Source organism: Musca vetustissima, unplaced genomic scaffold, assembly GCF_032173495.1.
Source record: "Musca vetustissima isolate MV318-11 ecotype Yass unplaced genomic scaffold, APGP_CSIRO_Mvet_v1 utg29021, whole genome shotgun sequence".
In the NCBI taxonomy this organism is placed as follows: domain Eukaryota; kingdom Metazoa; phylum Arthropoda; class Insecta; order Diptera; family Muscidae; genus Musca; species Musca vetustissima.
In genome coordinates, this window is record NW_026881347.1 from 2,177 (window position 1) to 10,850 (window position 8,674).

Genomic DNA, 8,674 nt, shown 5'->3' on the forward strand with positions numbered 1-8,674 from the left:
CTTCAATAGGAAAATGCGGATAAAACCCCAATAGGGCGCTACTCTTGTATTGGGGCTATGACAAAACATGGACTCACATTGATCATATTCTTAATGTATGTACGTGAGCATTGAAGAACACCTTAAAAAATTATGAGAAAATACTACTGAAAGCTTCATAAATCATAAATCGGACGTGGGAGTTATGTCTAACCTCAAACCGATATTAGGAGGAAGATTTGACACGCCATGCGAGCCTGCAAAATCAAATTAGAATCAATTCGGTTGAAAAACGATTCCAACTATATGATACCCTTCCCCACTTTTGGTATATTCTACAAATGTATCAAAAAATACGTCGCCTTTTCGAAGGAACATTGACATACAATTGAACGAACTTCAATATGTGATCTTTATCTATATCCGACTAACATCAATCCCTACACACGTTATTCTGCAACCTATACACTGTTTAAAATTTAATCTCAATCAGACACCCATTGATTATTTGGTGTACAATTAACATGAATAAGTTAAAAGTATATATAGCAGCTATGCTACATCTTTATCTGAACCGATTTCAAGGAAACTTGCATGCGATTAATTTATATTAACTTCAGTACATTGTATCAATCCGGCCTAGCTATGGACTTTACTTAAAATCGGACGAAAATATATATATGAGGTGAATGTAAGTGTAATACAGCACGTTATGCCAAAATTGGTGCAAATCTCACAATTTTCAGGGACCATTTACCTAAAATCGGGGGAAACTATATATGGAAACAATATCTAAATCTGAACCGAATGCCACGAAACTTAGCACACATCATTCTAGTGTATATTCAATACGCTGTGTAAAAATCCGTGTAAATTGAATGATTTTCAGGGAATTTGGTGCACCATTTACCTAAAATCGGACGAAACTATATATGGGAGCTATATCTAAATCTGAACCGATTTTCAAGAAACTTAGGACATATCATTCTAGACTTAATTCAGTACGCTATGCCAAAATTGGTGCAAATCAAAAGATTTGCAAGGACTTTGGTGCACCGTTTACCTAAAACCGGGTGAAACAATATATGGGAGCTATATCTAAATCTGAACCGATTTTCACGAAATTTAGCACACATCATTCTACACTTAATTCAGTACGTTATGCCAAAATTCGTGCAAATCGAATGATTTTGAGGGACTGTGGTGCACCATTTACCTAAATTCGGACGAAACTATATATGGGAGCTATATCTAAATCTAAACCGATTTTCAAGAAACTTAGCACACATCATTCTACACTTAATTCAGTACGCTATGCCAAAATTCATGCAAATTGAAAGATTTTCAGGAACTTTGGTGCACCATTTACCTAAAATCGGGCGAAACTATATATGGGCGCTATATCTAAATCTGGACCGATTTTCATGAAACTTAACATACATCATTCTAGACCTAATTCAGTACGCTGTGCCACATTTTGTGCAAATCGAAAGATATATAGGGACTTTGGTACACCATATACATTAAATCGGACGAAAATATATATGGAAGCTATATCTAAATCTGAACCGATTTTTCCCAGTTTCAATAGGGTTCGTCCTTGGGCCAAATAAGTGCCTTGTGCCAAATTTCATCCAAAACGGATCATAAATGCAACCTGTACTTTGTTCACAATTTAACATGGACAGACCGACAGACGGACGGACATGCATAAATCGACTTAAAAATTGATTATATGCATATTCGCAAAAGGAACCATGGGTCTATCTTGATTCCTTTTGCCTGTTACAAACATATGCACAAAGACATAATACCCTGTACCACAGTGTGGTGAAGGGTATAAAAAACCAAATTACAAAGAATTTGGTTGAAACACGCGCTCAAGAACCCCAAAATACCGAAAATTTGGGGGTACCCTTATATGGGAGTTAGCCGAATAAATTGACCTATATTTATAATTTATAGTGGAGAGATTTGCTACCTAATAAGAACTCGACGTACTAAATTACAGTCAATTCGGTCGAAAAATACGATTGAAAACCACGATCAAAATACCGAAAATTGGGGGGTACCGTTATATGGGGACTACCAGAAAAACTGGACTTATTTTTATAATTTGTACAAAATTTCAGAGAATTCAGTTATAAAACGAGCTCAAGAACCCCAAAATACCGAAAATTGTGGGTACCCTTATATGGGGACTATCCGAAAAAATTGACCTATATTTATAATTTTTAGTAGGGAAATTTGCTACCCAATAAGAACTCAAAGTACCAAATTTCAGCGAATTCGGTAGAAAAATGCGATCAAAACCCCCAAAATACCGAAAATTGGGGCTACCCTTATATGGGGACTATCCGAAAAAATGGACCTATATTTATAATTTTTAGTAAGGAGATTTGCTACCCAATAAAAACTCAAAGTACCAAATTTCAGCGAATTCATTTAAAAAAAACGTGCTAAATAACCTCAAAGTACCGAAAATTGGGGGGTACCCTTATATGGGAGCTATGCCTAAACGTGGACCGATTTTCTCCAATTTCAATAGGGTTCGCCCTTGGGCCAATTAAGTGATCTGTGCCAAATTTCATCCAAATCGGATCATAAATGCGACCTGAACTTTGTTAACAAAAATACATGGACGGACGGACAGACGGATATGCGTAAATCGACGCAGAAAGTGATTCTATGCTTATTCTCAAAAGCAACCGTGGGTCTATCTCGATTATTTTTGCCTGTTACAAACATATGCACAAAGACATAATACCCTGTACCACAGTGTGGTGAAGGGTATAAATACAGTTTAAATGTTTTAGTGAAAGTGACAGACATTTTTCACAAATTAATAAAATAAATTTCCAAATAAATTCTGAGTTATTATTATTTAATTAAAAATAGTTTTTTATATTTTTTAATTAAATGTTTAGCGTGACATCCAACTTTCAGTTGTTTTTTTTTTCTCAGTGTACTACAGAAAAACTATGAATTAATATTGCATGATTGTAAATTACGAACAAATAAAAAAACAACAACCAAAACACATAACTCTATTTAGCATACTAAAATAATAATAACTGCAAAAACAACAAACTAAACTTCTAAATAAACAAAATAGTTATATCTGTGTGGGAAAAAACCGAAAATTTTCCCAAATGACCAAAAATGCAAATCAAACAACAACCGCTACTGATAAAATAAACAATCTGTTTTTGCAATAAAAACAAAACATATATAAATATATACGAATATGAATAAAAATAAACTATTCAACAAAATAATATATGAAAAAAATGAATAATAAAAAAACCATCGATTTAAAATAAATTTATGAAAATAAAAAAATGTAGATTATTAATTTCTCTTATTTTGTTGATAACAATTTATTATTAATAAAAAAAAATGTGAAACAAAAAAATAACTCGCAAACATGTCAGTAAAACACTCGATCATGTTGCAAATTTAAATGACACTAACAATTGAGAAAATTGTTGAAAAGAAAAAAGTATATATACATATATAGCGAAAATTTATTTAGCAAAATAAAAGAATGACAAAGAGCATTTATTTAACAAAACAACAACAACAAAAAATATTAAATTCATATGCCAAAATTTAAATAAATGTTAAATTAAAGCAAAACTATCAGAATTCATAGAAAATAATCTAACATGAAACGGTTCATCTTTAAAAAAGGAACTTACCGCCTAGAAAAGAATGTCAAATTGAAAAAATAGCACAATAACAATGAAAAAATAAATAAAATAATGGTTTAATTAATAAAGAATATTAATTTATAAAGTAATTGATTTTTTAATTAAAAAAATATTTTCTAATTTTATTTTAATTTATGGCATAAGGATTGTATGGGTCTTAAAAAAATATTCTTTTAAAAACTCCACGCCTTGATAGGCACTGAAAAAATATTCTTTCAAAAATATGGGTCTTGAAAAATATTCTTTTAAAACAGGCACACCTTGATAGGCCTTGAAAAATATTATTTTAAAAAAGGCACGCCTTGATAGGCCTTGAAAAAATATTCTTTTAAAAAAGGCACGCCTTGATAGGCCTTGAAAAAATATCCTTTAAAAGTTCACGCCTTGATACTTCCTTAGCTGGCTTGTTACAGAATGGTTGTTCCATAAGCCGAGCTTAAAAAAAGATTTCCAAGCGCATCGGTCTTGTGCGCAATTCCACCAATTTGGAAGACCACGTTCCAAGATGTTGTTTTCTACTTGGTCTTTCCATTAAATTCGTGGCCTTCCCCTTCTACGGGAACCATCAGTAGGCTCGTTTTTATATGCCTTTTGAGCCGGGGCATTTTCATTCATCCGCATAACATGGCCTAGTCACCGTAGTCGATGCAGCTCAATACGACTGACTATGTCGATTTCCGCGTATAAATTGTAGAGCTCGTGGTTCATTCGACGCCGATATTCACAGTCGACGCAGATCGACCCGTAGATCTTTTGGAGAATTTTTCTCTCAAACACCCCAAGAGCTGCCTCATCTGCTTGCGCAAGTACCCATGCTTCTGATCCACATAATAGCACGGGTAGTATCAGCGTCTTGTAAAGTGTGAGTTTGGTCTGGCGGGAGGTGGCCTTGTTTCTAATCTTCTTACATAGACCATAGTAGCGTCTGTTGACCATCAAAATCCTTCTCCGAATTTCAAAACTGATGTCATTCGTTTTATTAATGGCGGTACCAAGGTATATAAAGTCTTTAACTACCTCGAGGCTGTAGTTCTTAAGTTCCACAGTTGGTCCGAGTCTACTGGACGTCTTGCGCGTTGATACCATCAGCTTGGTCTTCTCGCCGTTTACTGCCAGACCCACTTTGGCAGACTCCTTTTCAATTTGTTCAAAGGCATTGAAGGGCTCCGATAGGTCCTTTCCTACTTAAACTGCTGACCTAGTGCCACTTAAAGTTATCCTGCATAGCCGTATTAATTTTGTAGGAATGCCGAACGTAGTCTTGGCTTTAAACACCTCTGAACGGATAGAGCTGTCGAATGCGGCTTTATAGTCGACAAATAGGTGGTATGTGTCGATGTGTTTTTCGTGGGTATTTTCCAGGATTTGGAGCAGTGTGAAAATCTGGTCAATGGTGGATTTGTCAGGTCTGAAGCCGAATTGGTATGGTCCGAAGATGTCATTGACCATTGGCTTCAATCGTTCATACAGAACACTGGATAGCACTTTATATGCGATGGGAAGGAGACTTATTCCTCTATAGTTGGCACATATCGTCTTGTCTCCTTTTTTTTTTTTGCACGGGACACAGGATGCTGAGGTTCCAATCATGGGGCATGCATTCATTAAGCCAAATTGTGATAATTAGCTGGTGCATGCCCCTGACCAGCATCTGGCCACCAGTCTTGAATAGTTCGGCTGGTAACCCATCGGCTCCTGCTGCTTTGTTGTTCTTGAGCCGATTAATTGCTTTTATGACTTCATCTTGGCTAGGTGGTATACACTCTATACCGTCTTCTCTTATTGGTTCTGGGGTATCTTCTTCATCGCCACTATTTGATGCTAGAAGTTTTTCGAAATGCTCCTTCCAGTTCCTCAACACGCTGTCTGTATCTGTCACCAGGTCCCATTCTTCATCTCTACAGGAGGATGTGCCTACACCAAAGCCTTGAGTTTGGCGTTTTCCTCGTTGGTAAAATTTCGGGACTTCATTCTGACTCCTGTACATCTCGATTTTCTCACGCTCACGTTTTTCTTGTTCTTTCTTCTTTTTTCTGAAAACACGTTTCTCCTCTCTCCTTTTCTCCCGATAATTCTCCATCAAGTTACGTGTTGCTACTGTCTGCAGGGTTGCCCTATACGCTGCGTTTTTCACATCATTAGCATTACGAGACACCCCTGATCGTACCATGGGTTTCTTGGTGGTGGTTTTTGGTACCCAATTGTTGCTTTTGCTGCAGTTTGTAGGGAGTGGGCAATTATTTGCCATTGTGCTTTATACTATTATCGGGACCAGAAGTGCTTTCTTCAAGCAGATGGGTAAGTTGAGCGCAGTAGGCCTCGGCTACCTGTTGTGTTTGCAGCTTTTCGACGTCGAGTTTCCGTTTTGTATTAGATCGCACCTTTGCTGCAGCATTAAGACGGGTGCGTACCTGGGTCGTCAACATTAGGGAGGTTTGGCTTTCTTTTTCTTAGCTTTTTCATAGTAGGTTGGGCTTTCCGACGCCTCAACCCATTTTTTATAGTTCTTATGGGTGAACTCGCGGCACATATTAGCTCACTATTTCATCGGGTTATGAGAATGCTCCCCAGGTGGCACCGCGGGGAGGTCAGTGTCCACAATTGAGATGAAAGAGTGACCAAGATAAGCCTGGACTTCGCCATGTTAAAGGCAATCAGAGCTGTTGCTTGGTATCTATCATCCCCTACGCCACCCCCACGACTTGATAACCTTGAAAAAATATTCTTTTAAAAAATACACGCCTTGATAGGCCTTGAAAAAAATCCACGCCTTGAAAAAATATTCTTTAAAAAATCCACGCCTTGATAGGCCTTGAAAAATATTATTTTACAAAATTCAAGTCTTGGTAAGACTTGAGAAAAAATCTTTAACGTGAAGAAAAAATTATTTTTTTTTATTTTTTAAATGTCTTTGTTTATTTTTTCTTCCAAATTGTACAAAAATAACTTTAATTATAATCCAGCAAATTTAGTTTTATATTAAAATTGACCTAGTAATTACAATTTTATTGTGTCAATAATTAATTGTTCTGTATTCATTTCTTTTTTCATCTTTCTATCTCTCTGGCACTTGTCCCATATTTTTAAATCCTCTTGTCACCATAAAATGTCAGCCTTTTGTAAATACAATTTTTTATTGTTTCCATTTTTTGCAATTCTGATGTCTGTCAATAATTTCAAAATGAAATTTAAACCATAAATTTAATACTTTAATGGATTAAAGGAATTATTATTTTTTTTAAATATTGTTTTTTTTTATTTAAATAAGATTTACAGCAACAACCATGAATTATGATTTGATGCATGATTTATGCTATGAGCCGTTTTCAAATGAAATCAATTAACGTTGAGGCGATTATTTATGTTGACCAATGAATTGTGAAACTGATTGTTTCAGCGCACAAACAATTATGAGAGAAAAAAAAACAGCAGATAACTAATTGGATGCTGGAAAATAAATTTCAATTCACACACACACACAAACATACATAAATATAACAGAATATTAATTCTTAAGTTTTAAATAAATATGCACACACACACACAGTAAATGCAAAATATTTTATTTTAAATTAAACAAAAAATAAACCGATGACATTAATAATAAATTTTCTTTATTTTTATTTCAAATTTTCTTAACAGATATCGGCATGGAAAGGATCACAGGTAAGCTGTTTTTAGTGGATTTTTTATCTTTTTTTATTGAAAATTTTTTGGTTCATGATAAAATTATTCTTTAAACAATCTACGTCTTCTTCGTGTTTGTAAAAAATATTTTTTTAAAAATTCAAAAAAAAAATATATTCTTAAAAAAAATACACGCCTATTGTGATGATAGTCCTTTTGAAAACCATCCTTAAAAAATCCACGCCTATTGTAATGATAGTCCTTTTGAAAACTATCCTTAAAAAAATCCACGCCTATTGTGATGATAGTCCTTTTGAAAAATATCCTCAAAAAATCCACGCCTATTGTGATGATAGTCCTTTAAAAACATTCCTTAAAAAATCCACGCCTATTGTGATGATAGTCCTTTTGAAAACCATCCTTAAAAAATCCACGCCTATTGTGATGATAGTCCTTTTTAAAACCATCCTTAAAAAATCCACGCCTATTGTGATGATAGTCCTTTTGAAAACATCCTTAAAAAATCCACGCCTATTGTGATGATAGTCCTTTTGAAAACCATCCTTAAAAAATCCACGCCTATTGTGATGATAGTCCTTTTGAAAACCATCCTTAAAAAATCCACGCCTATTGTGATGATAGTCCTTTTGAAAACCATCCTTAAAAAATCCACGCCTATTGTGATGATAGTCCTTTTGAAAACCATCCTTTAAAAAATCCACGCCTATTGTGATGATAGTCCTTTTGAAAACCATCCTTAAAAAATCCACGCCTATTGTGATGATAGTCCTTTTGAAAACCATCCTTAAAAAATCCACGCCTATTGTGATGATAGTCCTTTTGAAAACCATCCTTAAAAAATCCACGCCTATTGTGATGATAGTCCTTTTGAAAACCATCCTTAAAAAATCCACGCCTATTGTGATGATAGTCCTTTTGAAAGCAATCCTTAAAAAATCCACGCCTATTTTGATGATAGTCCTTTTGAAAACTCTCCTTAAAAAATCCACGCCTATTGTGTGATAGTCCTTTAAAAAAATGCCCTTAAAAAATCCACGCCTATTGTGATGATAATCCTTTGAAAAATGTCCTTAAAAATCCACGCCTATTGTGATGATAGTCCTTTTGAAAACTCTCTTTAAAAAAACCACGGCTATTGTGATGATAGTCCTTTAAAAAATGTCCTTAAAAAATCCACGCCTATTGTGATGATAATCCTTTGAAAATGTCCTTAACAATCCACGACTATTGTGATGATAGTCCTTTTGAAAACTCTCCTTAAAAAATCCACGCCTATTGTGATGATAGTCCTTAAAAAATCCACGCCTATTGTGATGATCCTTGAAAAATATTCT